The sequence below is a fragment of the Pteropus vampyrus genome, unplaced genomic scaffold (genome assembly GCF_000151845.1).
Source record: "Pteropus vampyrus isolate Shadow unplaced genomic scaffold, Pvam_2.0 Scaffold261, whole genome shotgun sequence".
NCBI classification, from domain to species: domain Eukaryota; kingdom Metazoa; phylum Chordata; class Mammalia; order Chiroptera; family Pteropodidae; genus Pteropus; species Pteropus vampyrus.
Genome location: NW_011889042.1, coordinates 3,449,400 through 3,475,354, shown reverse-complemented (window position 1 = coordinate 3,475,354; position 25,955 = coordinate 3,449,400). Strand labels below are relative to the sequence as shown.

General features: G+C 48.6%; 1 protein-coding gene across 1 annotated transcript in view; it reads left to right on the top strand.

The window, feature by feature from the left end:
- LOC105302139 (RNA-binding protein Musashi homolog 2) overlaps positions 1 to 25,955 on the top strand; it is a 264,916-nt gene that overhangs the window by 25,803 nt on the left and 213,158 nt on the right. The gene's annotated exons all lie outside the window — the stretch shown is intronic.

The following is a 25,955-nucleotide window of genomic DNA, read 5'->3' as shown; positions in this document are numbered from 1 at the left end:
GGTCTCCCATCAAAGTACTAACCAGGCCCGACCCTGCTTAGCTTCTGAGATCAGACATCAGGCTTGTTCAGGGTGGCATGGCCATGGACCATGGACCGTGGCTCCTGTGGGGTGCGAACCCAGGACTTTCTGCATGTAAAGCAGACATGTTAACTGCTACACTGTGTGGAACCACATCTCAACCCTTATTTCAATAGAGGTCTCTGCTCTTCAGTCTTGGAGTGAAGGTTTAGTTAAACATGGCCTGGTAGAGAAGTGTTTGGGGAAGGGATTAAGAGGAAGATGACTCCATCCAACAGGAAAGCAAGCAGTGCCAGACGCATCCAGGGCCCAGGGCTCCTGAATTCTAAGATCTATGCTTCCACAGCTCAACCAGGATGACTTAGGAAAGGTACTGTGATTGTCTTGTAGGATTCTGATTGAGAGAAGCTTTGAATTCTCTCAAGTGGGACTGGCAGAAGCAAAGACAAGGATGTGCATGGGAACCTCACCAGATGTGAAGAAACCAGCCTGGCTGGAGTGGAGTGTGTGATGGGGACACAGCTTCTCTCTAGCCGATGAGTGAAAGGTTTACAGCAACCACCTTCCTCATCCTGTGGTTCTCAGGATTAAGTGATACAACCTATGTCAAGTGCCAGACACCAAGGAGGGGTTAATAAAACTTTATGGTGTCATTAATACATTGAATTAAAAAGTTATTTAGTCCAACCTATCTATCCAATCCATTTGGAAATCTCTTTTGCAATGTTTCTGATAAATTTGATTTGTTAGGTATCTCAACCCTGCAAGGCATTAACTCGCATTTTTGACTGGCTTTCAGTGGTTTAAGGAAGAACTTTCTAGGAGTGAATCTGCTTCCCTGCTTGCTGAGTATATAGTTTCTAATTTTGGCTTTTAAGCTTGGCTGTGGAACAACTCTATACCTAATGTATTTTGAACAGTTTTTAAATATACACATAGATATAGCTATAAATATAGCTATACTTTATATATATTAGTGGTTGGGTATATGTATGTCAGTGGTTTTTAAATTTGGCTGTATATTGGGATTACTTTAAGAGCTTTTAAAAAAATATGTACGAATTCATCCATCTCTTGGGATTAGATGGTAAGGTTGGGGTGGAGCGTGAGCATTTATTTTGAAAAGTCCTAATGTGTAGCTAGGGTTGGGAACTATTGGTTACCTGTTTCTATGTTTAGAACACCATCACTCTTCTAAGGGCACACAAAATTAATTGAGTAGCAAAAAGCAAGGGCTCAAAGCAAGGTCTTCTAATTTCAAATCTCTTATTTTGTCTACTTTATCAAGAAGTGTAATTGCGTAAGCACAGTTATGAGGCCTCCCTTCTCCCCGACCCTCGCCGTGGGTAACCATTCCCCAGGTCCTTCAGTTCTTCCTGCTCTTTGGTTGCTGGCCCCCTCTACTCTCTGGGTAAGACATAGTTGCTACTTGGTACTTATTTGTGAATCAGTCGTGATGCAGTCTATGCATCAGCCACAGAGCTAGGCACTGGAGATGGAGATCGTTGAGAAAACTCCCAACCTGGACATGATGCCTTAGATGTCGCCCTTGCCTGTGCTGCCATTGAGGTCTTTCTCAGTACTTCTGGCTCTTCCTGAAGTGGGGAGCAGTCCCTCCTGGATCTGAGAGATGTCCTCAGTCTAACCAGGGCAGACTCCTACAGAGCTGGCTGCAGGTGGGTAGGACCTTCTAGATGGCACCTGGGCTGTTCCGAGTTAGCCCTGTATTTCAGCCTGATTCCGTTCAGCCCCTAGATATGTAGCTTTGCTCTGAGATGGCTGGGGAAAGAGACGAGCTCTGATTTTGAAAGCTTTTTGGTTGTGTGTGTGTGTGTGTGTGTGTGTGTATATGTGTGACTAAGAGATTAACTTAAGTAGTTTGTCTTCCTAATAAGAGGAAGAAAAGCTGATCGTTTGCTGTCAGACCCTGGGAAAGGCATTTCTGTAGGGCCATCTTTGTGCTCATAGGCCAGTGGCTCCTGCTGCCACTTTCCTTCACAGCTAGATGTTTTTGGAGCTTCCATCCACTCCTCTGGCATCCGGGGAGGCTGTGATGAAGTGAGGACCATCTGTTAGGGCCAGATAGCAAGGACGTCTGCTGCACACTGAATGTTGGTATAGATGGCCAGCTAGGGTTTGTCATGCCCTGCATGCCTGGACTCCCTCCTCTCCACCACGTGTGTGGCTTCTGGATAGGGACAGCTGTAACTAGTGAAGCCGTACTCCTTAAAAACAAACCAACGAAACAATGACACTCCCTCCCCACCTCCCCGCCAAATTCATATCCATTATAGAATTTTTTTAATGACGTAAATATAGCCAAGCAAAAAGAATTATAGCCTCATCACTGAGAGCTAGCTGCTATTAGTATTTTGGTGTGTGTCCTTCCAGACTTGTTTTTGTGCATTCGCTCTGCATTTGTTGTATCGGTGATGAACATGGACTCCAGAGGTAGGCAGACCTGACCTGGCTGCTGGTTCTTGGCCCCATCACTTCCCAACTGTGTGATCTTGGGCAGGTTAGTTTACCTGTAAAATGGTGAAATAGTAGAATGTATCTCATAGGATTGGGAATCTTAAAGGAGATAGCTGCACATATGTCCTTAGCAGAGGACTTCCCACACAGTGAGTGATCAGTATAATGTCCATTTAAATCATACGTGCATTATTATGTATACGAATGGGATTTCCTCCAATGTCTGGTGATTGTTAGTGGATGGGCCACGAATAGAAGTATCTACACATTTGCCCATTCGCTGGAAATTCTGTTGCCATCAAAGAAAACTCACCCCAAAATTAACGTGATGTGCTTTTAATGGTAAACACCATTGTTTTGCTGCACAGTAATTAGGCATGAATGGCAAACAGTTCACATCAGCGATTATAATTAATTAGTATTGCTTTAAGATATTTTTTCAGCCAAATCCAAGCTCGCTTTCTTTCTCTTTGCATGTGGTTCTCCACAGTATTAATAACAACAGTGTCGATGCTACCCCTGTGGGCATGTGCCTCAAGGGCAGGTTTCTTCTTTGTACCCCAACCAACGGGCATGTTTGGGCTCAAGATATGTTAGTGATCCAGGAAAGCTGTCAGTTTGGTCATTCATTCATTGAAAAGTCTTTACCAAACGCATTTCAAAGCTTTTCTCAAATCTACTTAAATGCAATAGTCTTGTTTCTTCTGGGTTTATTTTTCTTATTCCAGCTCTTTATCCCTCATCTGGCCACGTGAGAGCCTCCGGGGTGCACTCATCGGAGTCCATCTGTTTGTCTGCTCCTCAAGGCTGAAGGTCTCTGAACATCCACTCACTCCTTTCCTGGGCCTGTGTGCTGGCAGCTCTGAGGGTCACTGTCTCACCCATGGGTGGCTCTGCCATGTTGGGGCAAGTTGAGGAAGTAGGGCAATGCCACGGTGGTGGCTGGGTGGAGGGGTCAGAGCAGAGAGCAGGAAGTGGCTCTGGACTCCGGCCGCGAAGTGAAGGGGCTTTCGCTGTTTAGAGGGTCTGGGTTCGCTGTCCTGCCTACCTCTTCTTCCTGGATTTGGCCTTGGTTATCATTTCAGGAGCCGGGAGAAGGCGTCTTCAAGAACCACAAACAAATGGACACTCCATTTGCTCTGCCATTGTCTATAAAGCTTTTAACTGGAAACCGTGCTGTATTCTAGCAGTCCCCAACCTTTTTGGTACTAGGACCGGTGCTCCTATGAGAATCTAATGCCTGATGATCTGAGGTGGAGCTGAGGCGGTGATGCTAGCTCTGGCTTGCCCACTTACCTCCTGCTGTGCGGCCCCGTTCTTAACAGGCCACGACTGGTACCGGTCCACGGCCCAGGCGTTGGGGACCCCTACTCTATTCCACTTTTAGAGATAAAAGGGCTCCCAGTTACTGAAACTCATTCAGCATTAAATGGTAACCAATAGCGATCCCCTGCCCTTTTGGTTAAGTGGAGGATGCTAACCTGGAAGGCCCAGTTGAAGTGCCACCACGAATCAGGTGGGGGGATGGCAACCCTAGCATATCATTTTGGGCTGTCCTGGGCCTGGACACCTTCATTCCATACCTATTGGAACTCCCACTCTGAGGTCAACAGACCTGGGTTTGGAGCCAGCACTTGTGGGCTGTGGGACCTTAGGCAAGTTTCTTGTCTCCTCTGAGCTCATTTGCCTCCCTTTGAAAAGTGAGGGTGGTAATCCCCCACCTCCCATGGTGGGAGTCAGAAGAGAGGATTTATAATCCCTGTCCCAGCTCTCGGTATGTAGCAGATGCTCAGTAAAGGTCACTTGCTCATCAAGCCATCATGGACATGTTAGCTTACCTGATTGATACCTACTACCTTCCTGGAAAGTTCCAGCTAACCATGGTTCAACTGGAGAGTGGAAGCTTTGCCCCTCACTCACTGGAATTGCCCTTCCCAATACTGTAATGTTAACTGATTGTTCTTAGATAATGGAAGGTCAAAAGATTGAAATCTGCGAGCATACAAGCTCCAGGCAGCATTTGCACTCACCTGCCCTGTTGTGCACCGGGCCTCAGTCTTGACTGGGCATCTTGCAGCTGCAGAGCTTGTTTCTGCTCTGCAGGTTGTCCCCGATGGGCCCAAGGTGGGTCCCCCAGAGAATGGCTGTGGCCTTCTCCCATCGATTCCCACTAATACTTACATAATTCATTATTTCTTCATAGTTGGTTTGGGGTCTCCTCCCCATTTCTTCATTGTAACCCTTGAAGATCATTCCCTCCAGGGCCTGGGCTTTCTGTAACTGAGACAAACTCACAGCCTGGGATCCCAGGCTGCACTTTAGGAAGCAGCCCTTCGTTCCTTCCTGATGTTCAGGCAGGTGCTCCTGAGCGAAGAAATCAGAGCCCTGTGGTTGTAAATGGCCATATGTGGGATGTGGCATGGCATCGGCTGTGTGGGCCCAAGATGGCAGCCTGGCTCTGGTGGCTCCTTTCATGTGAAGTGGGTCACAGATGGAATCAGCTCCAGAGTAATGCATTGTGGGTGTCGCACCTGCCTTTGAATCAACAGGTAGAGGCAGCTGTGGGGGCAAGAGGCCAAGCCTGGAGGCCTCAAGGCCAGCTGTGTTGTAGCATGGTCAGTGAGGCCCATCTTTTCCTGAACCCTCCACCTGGGTGACTGGAGGCCAGAGACACCTGTGGTCTAGGAGTGAGGTTTTCCTTAACACAAGAAGAACGAGATGCCAGAACGATGCCTTGATGCCCCCAGAGCGGTTATCGGTGCTCAGCCATCCCCTCTCCCTGCCTGACCCATCGCATTCCTTCCCTGACCTTTCTGCCTTCTAGGAGACTTGGTTGCACTGGAAGGAGGGTGGAACAACAGGGCAGAGTGGGCCTTGTTCTGGCTCTGCAGTAAACAAGCTCTGATTTGTTAGGAGGCTGGGAGGGACCCTCACCTGGTGCTCTGCTCCAGGTAGTGTCCAGCTGTACCAGGGCGGATTTGCCAGGTAATTGTGTACACAGGGTCCACCTTGGAGACAGGCTCTGCTGGGTACATGACTAGGGTGTGCAGTATGGGGAGAAGGCTTCTCCAGTCGGTAAGTGTGCTGTGCTGTATCCTTTGCAGCACAAATGTGCTTCCACTAAGCTGTGCCTTTCTCCCCTCAACACGTTCAGCCTTTAATTGTAACTATTAATCACCCCGAGTTGTGTCGTACTTCATAACTCTTCCATTAAATATTAAGCTTTATAAAAAAAAGAGTTGAGCTTTCTTAATTGAATTATTGAATTACCAGGCACTTAATGTGGCTCTGGTGGATGAGAACCAGAGTTTCATCGTCTGAAAGGATCTTAGTTTCCTCATCTGTGACAGAGGGTGCGTGGGGCCCGGGGTGGGGGTGGGGGGCGCCATTCAGCAGCCCCTCTTCCTCTGCTTCGCCTTGCTGCCTTCTGTCTCAGAGGCTCTGTTCCCTTCTCAGATTTCTGCCATATGCGTTTATCTTGTTCCCAGCATTAGAGTTGGGTTTAGGTGGAGACAGTCACATCCAGTCACTCTAAAGGCTGCTCCTTCCAGACAGGAATCAGGCAGTCTGACCTTGGGATGAGGTGCTCGTGGGGCCTTGTCTTTGCCCTTGGTCCCTTCTCTAGAAATGCGCATCTCTCAGTCCCTGCTGGCTTGAGTCCAGCTGCCATCCTCCCTCTAGTTTCTATCTGCAGCTGCGGCCCAGGCCTCTCCCCACCCTTCTCCCCCATACCCCCTACCACTGTACCATTGGACACCCTCCTCACACGGCGCTTACCCACTCCAGTCTGACCTCCTGCTCTGATTTCCTGTCTGGGAGAACAGTAGTGTTACTGAACAGCTCTCCCTGACTCATTCCTTGAAACTGATGTTTATCTCCTAAGCAGCTCCTTGTTCACTCCTTGTCTCTTCTGCCTGCTGTCCCCATCCAAGCCAGGCTGAATCACTTCTGCTTCCTAATGCCACGTTCCTTCCCGCTCTAATCTGTCATGTACTCAACTTTCCTTAAACCCTTGGACCTCCTCTCTGGCTTGTGCTGTGGTTCCTGCCTCCTCTTCCTCCTCCCTCAGAACATTTTTGCTGGGCATCTGTGATGTGCCAGGCGCCGCGTTAGGCACTGGGGGATGTAAGACGGACAAGGTTCTTCCTTTCTTGGAGCATACATTTCAGTGTAGGGTTAAGGGGAAGACATTCACATGGCAGGCAAATAAACAACAAACGTATCAGGTTGCACCCTTTGCTATGAAGAAAATATGTTGGATAACGTAAGAGTGCTTGGGGCTACTTTTGATAGGGTGGTCAGGGAAAGCCTCTCTCAGAAGATGGCATTGAAGCTATGCCTGAATGAAAGAAGGAGCCGGGTGTGTGCAGATCTGGGGGATGATAGTTTGGGCAGGAACCAGCCGTGCAAAGGCCCTGTGACAGGATTGAACTTGATGATTCAAGAATCAGAAGAGAAAGCAAGTGTGGTGGAGCCAAGAGCGTGGGAGAAGAGCAGATAGGTGACTCAGAGCCTTGGGAGCCAGGGAAAGAAGTTTGCGTTTTGTTCTAAGTGCCATGGAAACCTTCAGTATGTTTTAAGCAGACAAATGACACGGTCAGCATTTTCGAACGTCACCGCATAGAGGCTGGACAGTGGGGAGCTGGAGGCACCAAAGGTGATCTGACCTTAATACTGCAGCACAATTTATTTTTCATGGACCTCTAATCTACCGTCTTCCTCTCCTGGGCTGCTCTTACACTTAAAGTCAACACAGCATGCTCATCATTTAATTAGAAAATCGTTTCCACATGTTAAAGGGGCCTCCCCAGCCGGGGGTGGGGCATTCCACTAAAAGCATATGGCTTCTTCGGAATGCCCCTGAGGTCCTTGGTGATAGATTCATTGCTCTTCAGATGAGCCTGAGTGGTAGATTCATGTTTTATGTATTGTCCGAAACATAGGGTGCATTCATCCCTCCTGGAAAAATGTTTATCTGTCCAGGAATTTCCACACTCGTATGATAACCAGGTTGTGACTTGAGGAGACCTGGGGCATTATTAGCTCAACTCCAGGGGGTCATGGGACCCTCAATAAGAGCCTTGGTCTGCAGGACCACGAAACCCACATCTGCTTCCCTGCACCACAGTGCTACAAGTGGGGACTTAGCTCTTGGAATGAATGCAAGTCTGAAAAATTTATAACTGAGCGATGAAGCAATTAAAATGGGGAAGTTCCATACGGAAGGTAGAAGCAGACATCATGATACTGTGTAGTGGTTAAGATCTTTGGAATGAGATAAACCTGGATGGAATCCTGGTGTGGCCTTGAGCATCTTAACCTCTTTGAATCTCAATATGCTGATCTGTAAGATGGGAAGAATAATAGTTAAGTAACTACTTCACTGGACTGTGGTGAGGATTAAATGAGAGAATTCACGATAGGGGCTCAGTTCAGTATGTGGCACAGAATATGCACTCAGCAGATATTTCCTGTTATGACAAGGACTGGGAACAGATAACATCATAGAAGAAGGGATGTTTATGCACAGATATTCTGGGAAAAACTGTTGTACTGGCATTCTGGGTATGGGGTTCTCTGAAAAGTATGGACAGAAGGAAACCTATGCCCTGCCTGGGGGTTGCGGGGGTGCAGGGAGAGCGGTCCAGCATGGGCCGCGCTCTGCTGAGATGGGCATCGGCAGGCATGGGAGTGGCAGTGGGACGATTCGGGAGACTGGGACGGAGTAGCCCCTGGGTGTAGGCAGCCCATCCTCACTGGTAGGCAGAGGAGTGAGAGTGAGCATGTGGAAGAGAAAGATTACCGATTGCCAGGGTGTTCCAGTAAAACCGCTTTTTTGAATATGACGTCCGTGAATCACAAAATCATAAACATTTTAGAATTGGAAAGACCAAGGAGAGCATCTAGTCCTGCCCAAGGTCAGACAGGGTTTATTTTGCCAGCAGATACAAATGCTGACATGCCCAGGTTTTAGAAGGAAACGTTCCCCCCTCTCCTTTTTGTCCCTTCTCCTGGGTTGACTCCAGCAACGTGCCTCTCCCCAACTGGGAGCGTTTGACACGGGATTCAAGGACATCAGAGACACTTGCAGCCCGGAGCCTGGTGTGTGCATTGTTGATGGATCCCCAAAGCTGAGCCCAGACGCTCGTAGGGTGGGTCAAGTGTCTGCTGAACATCAGCGGAAATGCTCCCCATCTTCCCGTTGAGGATGGAATTTGGGAAAGGAAGCTTTCAGATCTCACGTCTCCGGAATGCCTCTATCAATTATGATGTATGCTTTCGGGCATTAACCTTAACTTTTATTAAGATTTATAATGTTTCCCATCCTCACTCATTTCTTCATCTACTTTTATCAGGGTATGGATATTTTTGTAAGACACCTCCGGTTGCTTTTGGAACAAAGTGAGGTAAAAATAAATAAATGAAATTTCTTGGCTTTTGCTCCTGGGTCATCAGAAGGATGACTCGGTGAGCCAAACCCGTTAGATGCCAGTAACAAACTTGGGTCGGGTCAAAACTCGAATTCCTTCTCAGGGAGGGTCTCAGCAGTGGGACTCCCCTTCCTGGTGATCATGGCACGGCGGTGGAATGAACTGCAAGGGACAAGGGACGGGGGAGAGAAAGGAAAGGATGTTTTCAGAGGTGGCTAGGTAGAATTCCAGTGTTTACGGCAATGAAGCCTTGAAACTTTTATCCTGGGCTCTGTCATCTCTTTGCTATGGGACAGAGATACTTTTTTCTGGTGTTTTACCTAGTCAAAAATGAGAGGTCCCAGGAAAGGGAAAATTAAAAAAAAAAGAGAGAACCACGTAAGTTCATATAGTCTATTCCTGTATTGCAGTGTGGACCAAAATGATTCCCAAGAGGCCCAACCAAAAATAAGTTAGTATCCTGTTTCTAGTAGCCTGCGGTAAAGTGTTTCTTTCTTCTACTTATTTATTCAATAAATATTTATTGAATGTTTGATACTGTGGGGAGGAAGGCAGTCGTGGTCCGGCCCTCACAGGACTTGATCTAGTGAGGGAGACTGACATTAAACAGATACACACACTCACACAATTACAAGTTGTGTTAGGTGCTTCGCAGCGAAAGTGCAGTGTGTGCTCTGAGAGGAAGAGGGGGCCTTATCTGGATTGGGGGGATCATGGAAGGGCCTCTCTGAGGATGTTCATCCTTCATTGCTTCACTGCAACCTCTCCCTCCCCTGCTTGTGTCTCAGTAGAGGCGGTTTGAGCTGAGACGCCCGGGTGGCGACATGCCCAGACGAGGATTTGGCCAAGGGCAGGATGGGTTCTCCACAGCAATCTTTCCGCTCCCCAGCTGGGCCACCTGTCCCAAACGGCTGGGTCCCAGAGGGCAGCCCTCACGGGAGCTCAGTAACGGGCACCATTTCTGAGAAGGGGCTGGCCACAGAGATAAGAACACAGTGACAAGGGGGCTATAAATCGTTACCTGTGCCCCTCGGTTACCCCCTCTTCCTCCATCACCTCCTTCCTGAGCCTGTGGGGTTGGATTTAGCAACAGGGTTCCTGTTCATGAGATGGAGCAGAAAGCTGACTTTTCTGGTGGCTGGGCATAATCGCTGAGATGCAGAATGCTGATAGCGGGAATCAATTTAATTTCTGTTGCTCTGTGACAAGGGGGATGGGGAGCAGGAAGGTCAGGACTATTTTGAAAGCCACAGTTCAGTTAAAACACTTCCCCGCCCCTGAATTCGAAATTACAGTATTTTAGAGGAAAAATGGAAGCGGGTCGAGATGAGGGGTTTAATCAGAGGAGCGGGGGGGGGACAGAATAAGTCACCGCCATGGAGAGCCTAGTCCGATCTGGAACCTGGGACCTGGGACCTGAGAATTTTAGATCTTCCATTAGAGAGAACCGGGTCATATGTCTGCGCAGTTGAGTCACTTGAGACTTGTCGAGGTAGACATTAGGTGTCCATTAGTTGTCACTGTCAGTTGACATCGGACGTCAATTTCCTGATATACAATTTGAGGCCCAGTCTTCTGTCTTCCTGGTGATTCTGGGGTGGACCTGGCTCCTCCAGCTTATGGTTGCTCTGATCTAGTCTGCGCGATTTATGGGACTGTGCAGAGTGGAGGCTGAGAGGTGTTTGTAGATCTGTGTGAGGATTTGCACTCAGTGTGGACTGTGAAATTTTCTAGTCAAACTATGGCCTACTCTGACTTGGAGGACATGGGGTGCAGGGGGTTGCTGCAGAAGTGCCTCCTTGGGTGATGATGGAGATTGGATATTTTGGAGGAAGGAGTTGGGCCAACCCAAGCCTTCCTCATCAGGACCACAAAGATCTATTCCGAGGTAACTCTCGTTCATAAGTCGAGGGGTGGCTGTTGCAGGTCGTGTGCTAGGCACTGGTCAGGTGGTCTTAGTCTTGCAAGACCTCGCAGCATAGGAGAGGGCCCAGGCTTGGGGCGTTTCCTAAGAATCCGACACATTTCCGGCAGAAAGTCTGTGTTAGTGTTTGAGGGCCAGAGAGAAAAGTTGAAACAATGGAGACAATGGAGAGAAGTTGGAGGTTTATAACTGTCTTAGTCAGCTCAGGCCACCATAACAAAATACCGTAGAGTGGGTGTCTCAAACAACAGACATTTATTTCTTACGGTCCTGAAGGCTGGAAGTCTGAGATTAGGGTGCATAATCGTGTCCTGGTGAATAATCTCTTCCTGGGTTGCAGACAGCCAGCTTCTCAAAGTGTCCTCACAGGGTGGAGAGAGAGCTCCAGCTCCAATCACTTCCTCTTCTTATAAGGTCACTAGTCCCATGGCGGGAGCTCCACCCTCATGACCTCATCTAAATCTAATGACCTCCCAAAGGCCTCAGCTCCAAACACTATCACAGGTGGGGGTTAGGGCTTCGACATATGAATTTGAGTGTGTGGGAGGATACATACATTCAGCCCACAATAATAATCCAGCAGGTAAAGGGGTCCTAGCATGCCTGGTTCCCTGGAATATAAACGTTGGTCATGTATTATTGATACCACCAATGTGGTTGAAGATAACTGAATGAAGGTATATATGCCTGTCTCCTGTAATTAGAGCCACATGATAAACTGGTGCCTGTGATATTGAGGTGGGGAGGGATGGAGTTCTATTCTGGCTAAGGTTCAGTGTCATTAGGATTTCCTTGGTTACGGCTTGTGCTAAGGGTAGGCTATCAGCACTGCCTGGTCTCCCCAGAGTTAGGTGGTTATTTCAACTGCAAATCACCTCCGGGCATCCTCCCCACCCCGGGTGCTGTGCAAGGCAGTTTGAACGGTGCTTGGAAGGGCGGGAACACAGGGCTTGTTCTGAACCGTGAGCTGGAGAGGTGGTGATGGGTACGCCATACGCCGATGGAGGTCTGAGAAGTGAGCCTAGGAGCCAGCTTGGTCCCGCTGCCGAGCGCTCGCTGAGGCATGCGAAGCCATGCCCCTCATTCCTTTTTAAACAGCTTTGTGTTTGTCATTCCTGTGACTCGAGAGACCTCTTTGGAACCTGTATCTCTGGGCTTAGCATCAATCAGATCCTGTTTATCAGACAGTCTTACCCGAGGTTTGTTATGCGTGTGTGTGCGCACGACTCTGATTTGCTGGCTTGGCTGGGTCAGAACTGGGCTCTCTGTCGAGCATTCAGCTAAAAGAGGTTAAGAGGAGGCAGGGCTCACACCACTGCTAAGGGCCAAAGAACTTTGCTGAAGAGCTGGTCATCTTAAAAATGAGCTGGTCTATTTATAATCTGGCTGACTGCCACAGGCCTTTAATGAATGGCAGTCTGTGCGGGCACACACTTTGTGTACTGAATCTCGGTGTGTGTTTGTTCATTTACGTGCCTTTGTGCCATGGGTGTGGACGTGATTTTCCAGCTGCCCGGGGTAAAGAGTAAGGGGGGATCGGGGGCGGTGCACTGCAGGGAATAGGCCGCAGAGTTACCTGGAGAGTTGGCGTCTCTGGTATGTGTGAGCTGGCAAAACCTCGAGGGAGTGGGCCTGGATCATCTCTCTTTACCACTGAGGAAACAGAGCCCAGAGAGGTGCCCAGGCTCAGATCAGGCACAGGTCAGGGGCCATCTGGGCAGGGGCTGTGGCTCTTGCCAGCTTGCTCCTGACAACACTGCCCCCTGCTGTTCTGCCAGGGCTGCGGGGACCTCACAGCCCTGGCAGAACTGAAAACAGTGTGTACAGGCACCGTCCTTGGCGATGACGCTGGTCCTCCACTAATGGGAGGCTGGAGTCTTTGTATTTTCTTTCCAGTGACGGGGATGGCTTTGCAGAACCGCCCACATCCTTGCCTGGTTCTGGTGATTCATGTGCACAAGATGGCTAACCAGGGAGAAGAGGGGTCCCAAGGCCCTGGCAGGCCTCTTGCTGCTCAGTGAGGATGGGTGCTCATGCATATACTTCTTACCAAGGGGTCTGCATTAAAAGAGAGCCGCCCACCCCCTCCAAGGCCCGAGGCTGATGCTTCTTAAAACATTGGGGAGTCATTTTCGGTCCTGAGGCTTTGAGTATCTGCGAAGTCTGGCTTCCCTCTTGGCCTCTCCTAGACTCAGGCATGTAAGGCGTCCAAACCCTCCTTGGGAAGCATCTCCAAGCCCTGCACACCACCGGCTGTGTCACTCATCACTCACCCTGCAGCCTGTACTGGGCTGGCTGGTTGTCACTGCAGGGAAGGAGGGTTTTTTGAGAACTGTAAGGGTTTCATCAAAATGTAGACAGACCTGCAGTTGGATGGTACTGGGTTTGAATCTCAGCTTCAGGCTTCAACTTCATGCATCTGTGAACTTCTCGGAGCCTTTTTCATCTTCAGCGAAGGGAGATTCTGTAAGACAAAGTCCCCATGTGATGCACAGAAGCCGTGTCTAATTTGGGTTGCTCTCTTTTTTCTTTCCTCTCAGCCTGGTTCTTTTTTTTTTTCCCCCCCCCTTTTTTTCCTTTCCTTTTCTTTTTCTTTTTCTCTCTCCTCTTTTCCCTCCTTCCCTCCCTTACTTTCTATGTTATTTAAACTTGTTCATGTGATTTCAACTTCATCAGGCGTATAATGTTGGCTAATTGGAATGTGAGAAATACTTAGCAGCCTGCCTGGCCCACAGTAGGTCCACAAGCAACAGCCTGGCCCACAGTAGGTCCACAAGCAACAGTAGTCGTTTCTGTAGTTCCCTGTTCGAGGCCAGGGGAATGCCTGCCTTTTATTACTATTTCATTATTGCCAACAGCTCAGTGGCTTCAGGGGAAGGACAGACACCAGGGCAGAGGGATCTAAGTGAGGCATCTCCCCCCGGCCCCCACCCCTTATAAGTCTGCTTTTAAACTTGGGCTCCAGCCCACATTCACGGTCTTGTACATCCGCACCGCCAGTTTGGATGAACCTTCTGCAGACGTTTACCTTTTTGGTTTTCAAGCATGAATAACTTTACTTCCCTAAAGGAGAGTTGCTGTAAGATTCAGAACTTGGAGAGGTTTTTATTTGGGGATTTATTTTCCTTAAATAGCAAGGGGCTCGTCAGCTTCTGGAAGGTTTTCTGCAGCCTGTCCAGTGAGCCACCCCCCTGCTCCCCAGAAGAATCGGGTGTTTCGTTCTCGCCGGCCTCCCTTTAGTATCTTCCTTCTTGTGGGAAACAGTCCGTAGTCCAGGTTCCGTTGTCCAAGATGAGGCTGGGTGAACAGTGCGAGATGTTGAAAAGACTCTGGGAGGCCGAGAGCATAGGATGAGGGGGCAGAGAGGAAGGCGCCACTGGCCGGGGGCCATGTTTCCCTTCCTTTCTTTCTGACAGGTTCGTAGGATGGCACCTCCTTCCCACATTCATGTGACCTGGGATGTCTCTGGCAGATAGTCAGGGAAATTCGATGCTCAGACTCTTCCCGAGGACAGGAGAGCATTGGCATACTTACCAAATTACCGTCATCAAAATTTGAGGAGTGAGGAAAGGCAGTGATGCGGGGGACTCATATTCTTTCAAACCACCCTCACCTGACTGGCTTCTTCCCAGCCCTGGGAAACAGAACATGGCGGCTGGGGTTTCAGGGCCCTTGGAGATAGTTTGCTACCTTCGGTGACTTCTCTGTCCACTTGGCTGACAATGCCAGGGGCCCACTCCTGACTTGAAGATCCAGCCAAGCTCATAGCTGGGTCTGAGGAAGTAAGTGTTCACAGAAAGGGTCGGGGGGCGTGAATGAGGTGAAAGCCCCCACGGATCCCCATGGAAATTCTGGAATTCTGCTTTTCCTTGGCCGCTCCTGCTCTCCAGCCATCCCCAAAGATTTAGCAAAGTCTTGGGTGCGTCCCCGTTGGTGCCACGTGTTCTGTGGCAGCAGCTGTTGGTGCTGACTAATGAGACTTCCTGGCAGCTGCGTCGGGCACACTTGGCTCCTGTGGGGACGGCTTCTCCTCACCGCCCACCCTACCCCAGCTACCCGAAGAAGGCCCGAGGACGGTGCCCGCAAGCCTGGCTGTAGAGAGGCTGCTCAAGTGGGGAAGCCCTGGAACTCTGTGACTCATGGCTCCACAGAAGCACATTGTGCAGAGGAGAGAACTCTGTGCTAGGAGGGTGTCTAAGGTCAAAGGGCAAGTTAGGGGCTGAGCTGACACTTAAAAGCATGTCTCCTCTTTGCCCGCTGAATTAGGCTGCTCCACCCTTGTGAGGCAGGCCTGTCATGGGGTATATCTTGCTCTGTGTCTCAAGCTGGACATTTGCTCACTAGCTGCATGTCCTTGGGCAAATCATTTCATCTCTGTGAGCCTCACTGTCTCCAGAAGCCAAATGGGATAATGAGTATCTCTACCTTGTTGCGAGGGCAGAGTGAGAGCTGAGGGTAATATGCCCAGCACTGCCACTTTCCTGTCTTCCTCATTGAAAAACGGGCCCAATGCACGTCTCCCCCATGAATCCAACAGTGCCCTAGTGGACGCTCCAGGAACTGCAGCTGCCTTCCACTTAGCCCTGAGAGTTAAGCATAGGCAGAGTGCTGAGCCAGGGAAGGAGGCAGGAAAAGAAATGGGAGTACCTAAGTGTTGGCTGATTCCTACCCTTCTCCCCTGTCTCCAAACCTCTCTACTTGTAGTAGGAGCTTGAGGGGCCCAAGTGACCCTATAGACTTCTGGACCTGGTACTCAGCTACTACTTACGGGGCTTCTCCAGGACACCAGCAGCCTTAGGAAACCAATTCTGCTGTTACCTCCAGTTTACAGACGAGAATGTAGAGGCTCAGCATGGATACGTGCACCTTGAGGTGACCTAGATCTTTCCGCTAGGCCACCCTGCTTCTGTGCTGGGATCTTTGTTCCCTGGAAGAGCAGGAAGATGATTCTGATTGTCTGAAGACCTCAAGTCCTGGCTTGCCCTCCGGTACCACATCTGGGTAGCCTGGCACTGAATGTGGCCCAGGCAGAAAAGAGGGCTTTTCAAGTGATGAGAAGGCCCTGCAGGTCCAGGTCCCCTCCGTGGCTGTAATTAAGCCTCCCTGCCTGATCCTTTCAAGCACCTGCTTTTCAGGGGTTCGGATCACACAGCTTTGTGCTCAGGGCCCTTTCAGTACTTAAAACAGAAGGATCGTTTCAACTCTCAGCATTCCCCCTTTTTCTTCCCACGATGCTGAATTTTTAGAAAGTGGGGTGTTAGCATCAGACAAGTAGCTGACTTCTGGGCCTTTTTCATCAAAATTCCATAATGGATGTTTTCCACAGGATGCACAGCCTGTGTCCCAAAGAGAGATTTATCAGTTAAACCCGCCTGACTCCAGAGAAGTACCACTGACTTCCTGGTAAATACCCCCCGGGCCAGGAATGCATTTGTGAAATTTTTAAGAGATGATCCCAGAAAAGCCTCTGCCGGTTTGCGGTCACCAAACCGTGTGTTATTGTCTGGAGATGAATTGTGCAAGGGAAGATGTTTGCTCCTGAAATAAGAGACGTTTTGTACGATACGTACAAGCCTTTAATTTGACATTGCAGTGAGATGCTGAGCCGTCAGATGCCAGGTTTGAAGTTGAGAGTTGACTTTCCCCCCTGTAGCTACAAAGTTCTGTGTCCGCCCGAGAATTTCAATTTCCTGGGAGTTTCGTCTGTCTACAGCTCAACTTGGCGTTCTCAGCACCTTTGTATTTTGCTGTTGTTGTTCTGTTGTTTGTTTCTTGGTGGTGGTGGTTAGGGGAGGGATGGGTTAGTGACAGGGCAAGGGAGGGCATTTAATCATTTATTCTTTTAAGTAGGTTTAATTGTATAAAGATTATAATGCATACGAACGTCTGTAATTAGGGGAGTTGGTTCTGTTAGACAGTGTTTTAGTGAAGAAAATTACAGTGTTCATAAGCTGTTTAAGGGGGAGGCAGCATATATTAACATGCAACTAGTTTTTTTTAATTCATGCCAAGTGTTTACTTGTGTTCCCCGAGGTGTCTCCCCGAATTCCAAAGTATTCCTAGTCCTTCTGTGCTTGTTGGACTTCCTTCAGCCAAACCAGGCCACATTCCAGAATACAGAGTCTTTCTCTAGGGGCCTAGGAGACCAGACTTTGTTCTCCAGCAAAATGTGTCTCACTCATTCATGAGATAGATATTTAAGAGTGCCCGCAGTGTGCCAGGCACTGTCCTGGGCATTGGGGATACGGATGTGAATGAGACAACAGGTTCTTGGCTCTTGTGAAGTTTGTAATATAACGGGAGTCAGTCTGAAGATGAGGAAACGAATAAATGAAGAGCTACTCACAGATAACCAATCCGTACAAAGAGGAAGTAGCCCAGAGTGCTAGGTTAGACAGGGACTGGGGAGCGGGGAGGGGGTGCGATGTGCTCATTTAGGCATAGTGGGCAGAGAGGTCTCTCTGAGGCCATGGACCTGTCCTAAGACACTGGTTTCCAGGCGGACGACATGGCTCGCGTAGTGTCCAGGGCAAGAAACAGCTTTGTCAGTTCAGAGAATGGATGGAGGGATGTTGGACTGGAAGGCAGCGAGCAAGGGAGCGAACTAGGGAAGTGAGGTTGGAGCGGTGGCTGGGGGGCCTGTCTGGAGTTTGGGCCTGCCGCGAGGAGAGCGGGAGGTCAGTTCCTGCCCAGATAGCCCCATTTGGGGCTCTCTGCCGCCTGGTCTCAACGTCAGCGGTGCCAAGCACACAGAATAGGGCTTTTCCCTGGAGGCAAGCTTTTTAGGCCCCAGCGGAGGTGCCTTCAGTTGGGGTACCCTCTTCAAGATCCAGTCAGTTAGTGGAGTGTGAATACCATGAGGGACACTAGTTAAAAGATTGACCATCCATTCAACTCAGGGGATGATGTTCTTTAAGTGCCCACTGGGCTATATAAAAGAGATTCACCCGTGTGCCGTAGGAGAATCATTGATTCTGAATGGCTCCGTCTGGGGACAAAAAGCACAGGCTCTGGAGGATGAGTAGGAGTTTGATAGGACAGATAAAAACGGGAAGAAATTTTTTGGCAAAGACGACCCATTTGGGCGAAAATGTGTTAGGGGAACTCCAAAGAATCTTGATGTGGCAAGAAATGAGTCTTTGGGGAAGAAAAGCTGGGGTTAGGCTGGGGCAGGCCTTGAAGTTCTGGACTTTTATTATATATATGCTTTGATGCCAGGTTGATTCATAAGAGCTGAATCCAAAATATCCATTTGCTCCAGGCAGATTGACCACCATCTGTAAGAACTCTGAAGCCAGCTGCAACCATTTTTAAGTTTTAAGTTTTAAAGCTCCCTGCTTTGGAAGGGCTATCCCTGGGCAGAGCGGCCCAGTTATGGAAGGCTTGGTCTGTGTGCTGTCTGAGCCCAGGGCTCCTGCTATCCCATGAGTAAGGCCCAGCTGACCCAGCTGTCCAGTCAAGCTTATGGTCAGATGGTAAAGATGTGGAGTGACATTAGCTCAGTTTTATAGCCACACTCCCAAGAGCCCCTTTACCCTTTCCTCCAGCTCCTGGGAGGCCAGACAATGATCCCCTGCCAATTGTTGGACCCCTGGGCCTGCATTCTCTGCCCCTTGTTGTTCTGGAACCACACTCTCGGTTTCTAGAATGTCACTCTTGGCCATCATCGTGCTCCCACCCTCCCCACCCCTTGGTAATTTACTTCTGGTCGAAAGCTTCAAATGCCAAGAAGCGCGTCATCTGAAATATCAGTGACATTTCTCTCCTAGTTGATGTGGGGCGAGTTGTGAGCCCTGAAGACAATCAGGTTAGATTTGAGCCAAAAGAGCATGGAGATCGAGTTACAAGTTACCAAACATGAGGCAGGCATTTGTGTGCCACTCCACGGCAGGTGACTCTGAGGCTCTCCGTGGGCACACTCTTTCTGGCCTTGCGGAAAGACGATTTGCTGGGACGAAATAAATACGTCCCTAATTGTTTGTGGTGTGGGGAAGCCGCCCCGTAAGTGTTAATTTGCCCAAGCCCAGAGCGCGTGAGAAAGAGCCCACCTCTTTTCCATTAACACTTATGTGATAAACAGCTTAGATGCACTGAGAAAAATTAATGAAACTATTGTAACAATCGTGCACGTGTAGGTAATTTATTAAGGACAATTAAAAAGCTTTAAAAATCATCCATGGGGCAAAATGAACAGGAAGACGGTGTGAGGCAGTTTGGCAGGAAGCCCGCCTGTGGGTGTGTGGAGCAGGTTTCTCCTCCCATCCCCCTCACCCCCATGAGGACCACACCACAGCGGGGAGCAGGGATTTCTGCTGTCGAAACCGTTAATAACAAGAATTCCTCAGGGGAATGCGTGAAAGTGTGAGGAATGGATCTGCGGGGTCCCGGGTAGCCGTCTGTGACCTGTTCAGCTTTAATGGTTTTGGGACAGAGGTGTGCCTCCCCTCCAAGGACTCGTAGGCCTTGAGGAAGAGACACTCCCCTCTCCTGGGTAACACTTGGCTGTTTTTATAAGGACTTTCGTTTGTGTTGGCTCTGGGAACCTCAAAACCAGGTGAGGAGCAGGAAAATAAAAAGCCAGGGAGTGTAAGGGGGCACCGTCGTGGCGCCATTATCCACTTACTAGCGTGCACCTTGGGCCCATGTCTCTGTAACTGCTCTGAGCCTCAGCTTCCTCATCCACAGAGCGGGGGTGTTGGGCAGGAGTGAGTGGAGAATTGGAGTGAGCAGCACACACGCAGGGTACTTCGTGCGATGTTTGGTACCTGTGTTAAGGGCATAGTCAGTGTTAAATAGCCTTTGACATCATTAAGGGCTGTGTTATTGGGTTGTTGTTTGAAGGCCAAGCTGGGGTTGAAACCTAGGTATCTTAACTCCAAGACCCACGTCCTTTTCATGATGTACCAATATGTACCCACCTACCCTTCGCAACCCACCCACCCGCCCGCCCCCAGCACAGTTCTTGATCGACAGGAATGCGCACGTTAAGCCCTGAGTGAGTGCTGAAATGCACCCAAGCTGTGGATGGGGCTCATCTTGAGAGGGATGGACTGCCATGCTTTCTCCTGGTCTCATCGTCTCCATCCGCGTTGTGGTACATAGCCCCAGAGTAACAGATCTTCCCCATTTTGGAATTGTCTTCACATAGATAAAGGACTAGGATTGCTGGGAATTTAGTTTTGTAATTGGTTGATGACTCAAGAAAGTTTTGACCTTGTGGACCAGCAGTTTCTCAAACACAGATATATTTAATAAAGAAAACCTCTGTGAGTGGATGATGTTGACCACTCTCTGGGCAGCTGTCTTCGTTTTACTCTTTTTTTGCCCCAGGCTTGTAGACATATACGTTGTGTGTCCATTAGAGACATACACGTCTCTTTGCTAAAAGTAATTTTTAGTTCACTTACTGACTAGAAAGGAAAATGAAGTGTTTTAGCTCAGACACGTCAGACTCGACAGATTTTTTTCCCCTTCCCATGCTGCAAATGAACAGTGAAAAATTACTCGCTTTTGCTAATAAAAGCTATAGAGCCTGTAAAAAATAGTAAATTATGGAGACATTATCAAACTTTATAGGCACTAGAATTTGACCTTCAGCAAATTCAACATTGGAGGGGAACGGAGTTTTCTTTTTCTTCTTTGAAACGAAAAATGAGAGGGAGGAAAAAAGATTTATTTTCTTCCATAGCTAGAGCAGCAACTGGAAATGGCACTTCCCAGTTTAAAAAAAGAAAAAAGCCTTTGTTAAATTACATAAAATAATACAGGATGACAGTCTCCTTGGAAAAAAACTAAAACCTATAGAAAAGGCGAAGTCCCTTTGGGCAGTCACTCCTCTCTGGCCCCCACTTGCTGTTATCATTTTGGTGAATATTCATGCAGAGCTTTTTCTGTGTCTTTATTTACTTTTCTGTATACTCAGAGGAAATAATGGAGTATTCTTTTGTCTTTGCGGGCTTTTCACTTTCCCCAAACTTTCTACCTTTTTCTCTATCCTTTGCTAAGACTGAGCTGGGAGCAGAGTCAGGTTGGATGCATCAGTGTAGGGGTTGGATGGCCTGGCGGGTAGTGGTGGTGTTTCTATCCTCATAGCTCTCCTTGGGCTCCAGAAGCTTCCTTTGTTGTGAATAATCTGGGTTAAGATTGGGAAGTTGGATGGTTAGAGGATTCGGGTAAGTGACAAAGGGAGCAAAGTGCTGGGGGTTAATTAAGATATGAGCTTGCTTTGCCTTTGTCGCGATCCTGACAGTCTTCTGAACTAGGAGTGCTTGAAACTGTCTGCTGGACGCTAGTGTCCATTGTGTGGTTTTGAACATGTAAGAGTGTGTGTGTGTGTGTGTGTGTGAGAGAGAGAGAGAGACAGAGAGAGAGAGAGAGAGAGAGAGAGAGAGAATCTGAGTGCGTACACATACATGTACATTTAAGGTAGGGATTTCATGGAAAAGCGTCCATCTCCATGACAGATAATCTTCTTTTAGAAGGCACAGATGAGATCCTTAGCTAAATAATGAGTGATGGTGTTTGAGGAAGGCACCATCAAAGACCTGGTTGTTAACTCTGAAATAGTGGTCTGCTCTGCCCAGAGTGGGCTCGGAAGACCTTCTAAAAGTAGTTACCTCCATTCTGCTCGTCCTGTGACATTTCTGCAGCAGAGACACCAGCCTGGGCCTCCCATCTCTAGACCGTGAGACACTTCGCCCTTTTTCCAGGAGCAGAGGCCTTGTAGCTGTTGCTGGATCTTCACAGAGAACAGGTCCCTGATCTCATTCTCGCCTGCTTGTACCTCCGCTTTGAGGCCAGCAGAGAAAATTGCTTTGGTGCTTTGCTGCTCTCTGAGATTTAAGGTGGGAAGTTGAAGATGCGGAGCCTTAGGAAGGCAGATGTGTGATTTGGGAATCACACTGAAATTGGCACAGCCATCCAGCCTGGCCAGCTTTCCTCCTCACTTCTTTCTAAGGCTACAGTCTTTAAAACTCTTCACAACTGTTGCCCAGCAGGGGCGCTTTGGGCCTTTTAGGGTACTACCATCTGTCACTTCCATAATCCGGCTATCTGGCCCCAAAAGTGGAACCTGGGGGAAGAAGAGCATCGAGCGATCAGGAAGTTGTGAAAATGAGAAGCCTTGACCCTTCTAAGCTTTGCTGACCGTGACTATATATGATGTCCCTTTTCTTTCTTGAAGAATAGCTCTCCCATGTGCTCACATTAGGACAGCTGCTATTTACTCGATACCTACTACGTGCTAGGCACTGAGCGAAGCGCTGTTTGGCCACCACCTTACCTGTTTTTTCTTCCCTCCGTGTGGGTGGTGCTGTCCTGTCACCAGCCCGGTTTTACAGATGAGGACTTAGAGAGAATTTCAAAACCTACCCCAGGTGATACGGCTCAGAGGTGGGGAACTGAGATTTTGACTTAGGGTCTAACCTCAGATAGACGGGGACTTCTGCATGGCAGATGGGACCAGAACTGCCTCACCAGACTTGGCCTAGGGGATTCTCCCCACACACATAATCCTGGTTTTCAGGGCATCTTGTGATCGTTTGTGAGGCTTGGTGTCCCTTCTCTTGCTGTCCAGGTGTTGGGCACCACAGATAATTTGGGATTGAGCCATAGCCCTGAAACTTGCCATGTGGTGAGGAGTCAGTGGTATCACGGCATACTTAATTTCATTTGATCATCTCAGCATTGTAGAGGGGCAAAGCAAGAAGCTTAATTCCTTTGTCAGAACAGCACTGAGGGCAAATAAATACCTGCATCGCCTGTGTAAAACATGTCTCCTGTGCCAGGCACTCTTCTGTATTTACCACAATCCTCACCACAATCCTTGCAGTAGATAGTATTATTTGCACTTTGTCCACAAAGAATTGGATGCACAGAGAGGTTTGACTTGTTTGAGAGATCACACAGTTGAGAATTGGCAGCGCCAAGACCCAAACTGCCTGACTCCAGATCTCATGCCTTCATCTTCCTCATCAGACGCCACCGATTGTGTGAGTTCCTGAGCTGGGCAGAAAGGGCTGTGTGGCCCTGTGTTCTGTTATCCAGTTGGCCACCTGGGCCAACAGCTGGAGAGGGAACCCTCATTCATAGGGCATAACCCTCTGTGAAATAAACAGCCACCCAGGGGCCTAGTGGAGAGGAACTCCCCATAGGAGTTCTGTGCAGAACTTGAGCACGTTCCCTGAGTATGTTATTGAACTGAAGAAGCCTCGGGCCGAGTGATGATTAATACGCATTTGCCAGCCCCTGAAATAACCAGGAACCACGGAAAGCCGAGATGATGTTGCTGGTATGTGGTGGCCACGTGCGTTGACGTACTATTCTCAAGGGCAGTCCTGAGTGGTTCTAGCCTGCCTTGCCCTCTTTTTGTAGCTGCCAATGGCTTTTTGGAGGGAGGGGGGATATCTGCTTCATCCTGGGTCTATGGCCTTGGACTGTGGCCATGGAATAGAATAGTTCTTCATAGCTACATAGTCCATGTGGCACTTGAGCTCTTCACCAGCCAGCAGGGGTATAGTCCAGACCCTGGCCCAGGAAGCAGGTGCTACCATCGCTCCATCTGGGGACTGCAACCCATCCTCCATACTGGCCCTGCCTGCCGTTGCTCTTGCAGTGGGATCTGAAGACTTGGCTGGAACTCTACTCCTAACTATCATCGGTTTCATGACCTTGAGACTGTTAAGTAACTTCTGAGAGCCTGAGTTTCCTTCCTTGCCTTATAAAGTCTGTTAAAGCACCTAGCATGTGTTCAGGCACATGACAGCTGCTTGGTGACTGAGTTTCCTCTCATGCCTTTTCATGTGGCTCTGGGGCCTGTGTTAGAACTTCCTTTTCTTTTAGAGTACAGCCAGCTGTCTGTTGCCGCTCGTGTATGAAACTGTCTCTCTCTATGGTAATTTTGCACAGGAGATGGTTTTGTGGTCACCTCTGAATAATACAGTGAAGCCCCAGCCCCCAGCTCATACACAGGGGGCTGTGGTCACGGTTGGGCTACTTGGCAACAATAACAAGACTTGAAACAGGGGGCTTGAAGCCATTGCTTGTAAATTAGCATGTTTTTCTCTCTGTTGCTCTTTGTGAAAACTAACTTCCTGTACAGCCGCTTGTGTTTAAAAACCTTAAGGATGGGGGATGGCCCCCAGCCTTTGTCCACTGCTTGCCTGGTTCATAGGACCGTTATGAATTAAAGATTACAGCCGCTAAGAAGAGATCATCTTTAAACAAGCACAGTTCCTCTCCCCATGCCCCTGGAGTGTTTAAGTTTTTGTGTAGAGCGAGTCCAAAACAAACAGAGATGTTCTGGAGAGATGCGGTGAGCTGGGGCCTGAGACGGCAGGAGAACTAGGGCGGCACAGGGAGCGGGGGTGGGGGGCAGTGTGCAGTTTCACATTGTTGGCCTCTTGTTTGTATTCTGAGAAATAGGACAGCACGGAGCCCTCAGCAGAACCTGCCACACTTTGATTTGCAGCAGCGTGACCTTGTGAAAACTTAGGATTTGCTCCTTCCCCAACACACACAGACACATGCACACTCGCTCACATGGACATGTGCGCATATACCCCAACTCGGCTGATGCCCGTTTGCGGGTGTTCTGCACAAGCTGATGTCTGGAAGTGCTTTGGGCTCTTTAGACAAAGCTCTGAAGATTAATTGGGGGAAGACACAGCACCAGGAACCTTTATATCATGTACCTTATTGCGTGTGAAGATGGCCCAGTTGCTCTACAGAGATGGCTCTCATGGAACCCTCACCCAAAACAGACGCAGAGAAGTAAGAGATTTCTAGGCAGCAGAATAAGACTGTCAAATAACCACCACCATTTAATGGTAGCAAGAATTGACATTTCTGAGCTTGTCCCTGCGGATACGAGAATGGTGACGAGTACTTCTCATGGTACAGGAGACAGACAGACAGGGAGGGAGGGAGGGTCGCGTCTAGGGCACTTTCACGTCTCTACCTCCTCTTGACCTCATGACATCTCAGAGGGGGAGTGAAGGGCAGCAGAGCTGAGCCCTCGTGTTTTGGAGATGGATGTGCAGAGTTATAGTTTTGGTCAAGGGCCGTGATCAGGAGCAGAATGGGGCTAAATGCCAGGCCTGCTGCCTGTGGGTCAGCAGCTCTTTACTGCTGAATGCTGATGCAGTTCTCAGGGCTGCCTCATCTTAGAGTTTATTTTAGGCAGACGATGGCCTTCTAGGTCATTCTCACCCATTTAAGTATCCTTGGCAGGAGACTTACCTGAACCTTCCAAGGCTCTTTGAGATGAGAACAAGGCATGATATTTCCCCACCCAGATTCCGTGCACCCTGGGTCCTGTGTTTTTATTGGCATCTTCTTTGGAAAGTTCCTGGCTATTGGGAGGGGTGGAGAGGAGAGGGGAGGGAGAAGTTTGGCTGTGTCATGTTTCAAGGCCTGGAGTTTCAGTGTGTGGTTAGATTGACCACCCCAGACAAGTTCACCACTTCTCTGGGTGGACTTGGACTCTAGGTGGAAGACTGGACATTCTCCCCTAGGACCACATTTCCCTAAGGCATTGTGAAATGTTAGGAGGCACAGATACTCTGTGACCAAATACATTTACTTATAAATTAATTTAGCAGCTGCTGGATAAACACTCCCTAAATGCAGGACTTTCCAGAGCCTTTATTTTGCTGACAGGTGTTCTTTTCTAAGATCAAGTTAAAGCATACAGTGTTTCCTGAACTTACGTGGTCACTTAACTTACTTAAAGGAGCATCTCACGGGACTAAAGTCTTTCGGAGCATTCCTTGAGAAACTTTCTAAAGCCACTTCCCCATTTAGGGCTTCAGATTCCTCGGCTGCGAAATGATAGGAGTCATTAAAGTGTTCTCGAACACCTTTACTTCTTTTTAAATTATTTTTCTTCTTTAGACCCCATGTGCTGAGAGAATATTTTTCTCTCTTAGAGATCGATTAATCAGTAAATATTGAGAAATCTGATGGATTTTGACTTGATAGATTCAAGTCAGATGTATATTTACATATTAAGTTGATATAGATATACTGACCAATATTGAATATACAAAATATATATATTTAAATAAGGTATCAATGTGATGTATTCTACATATTCATATTTATAT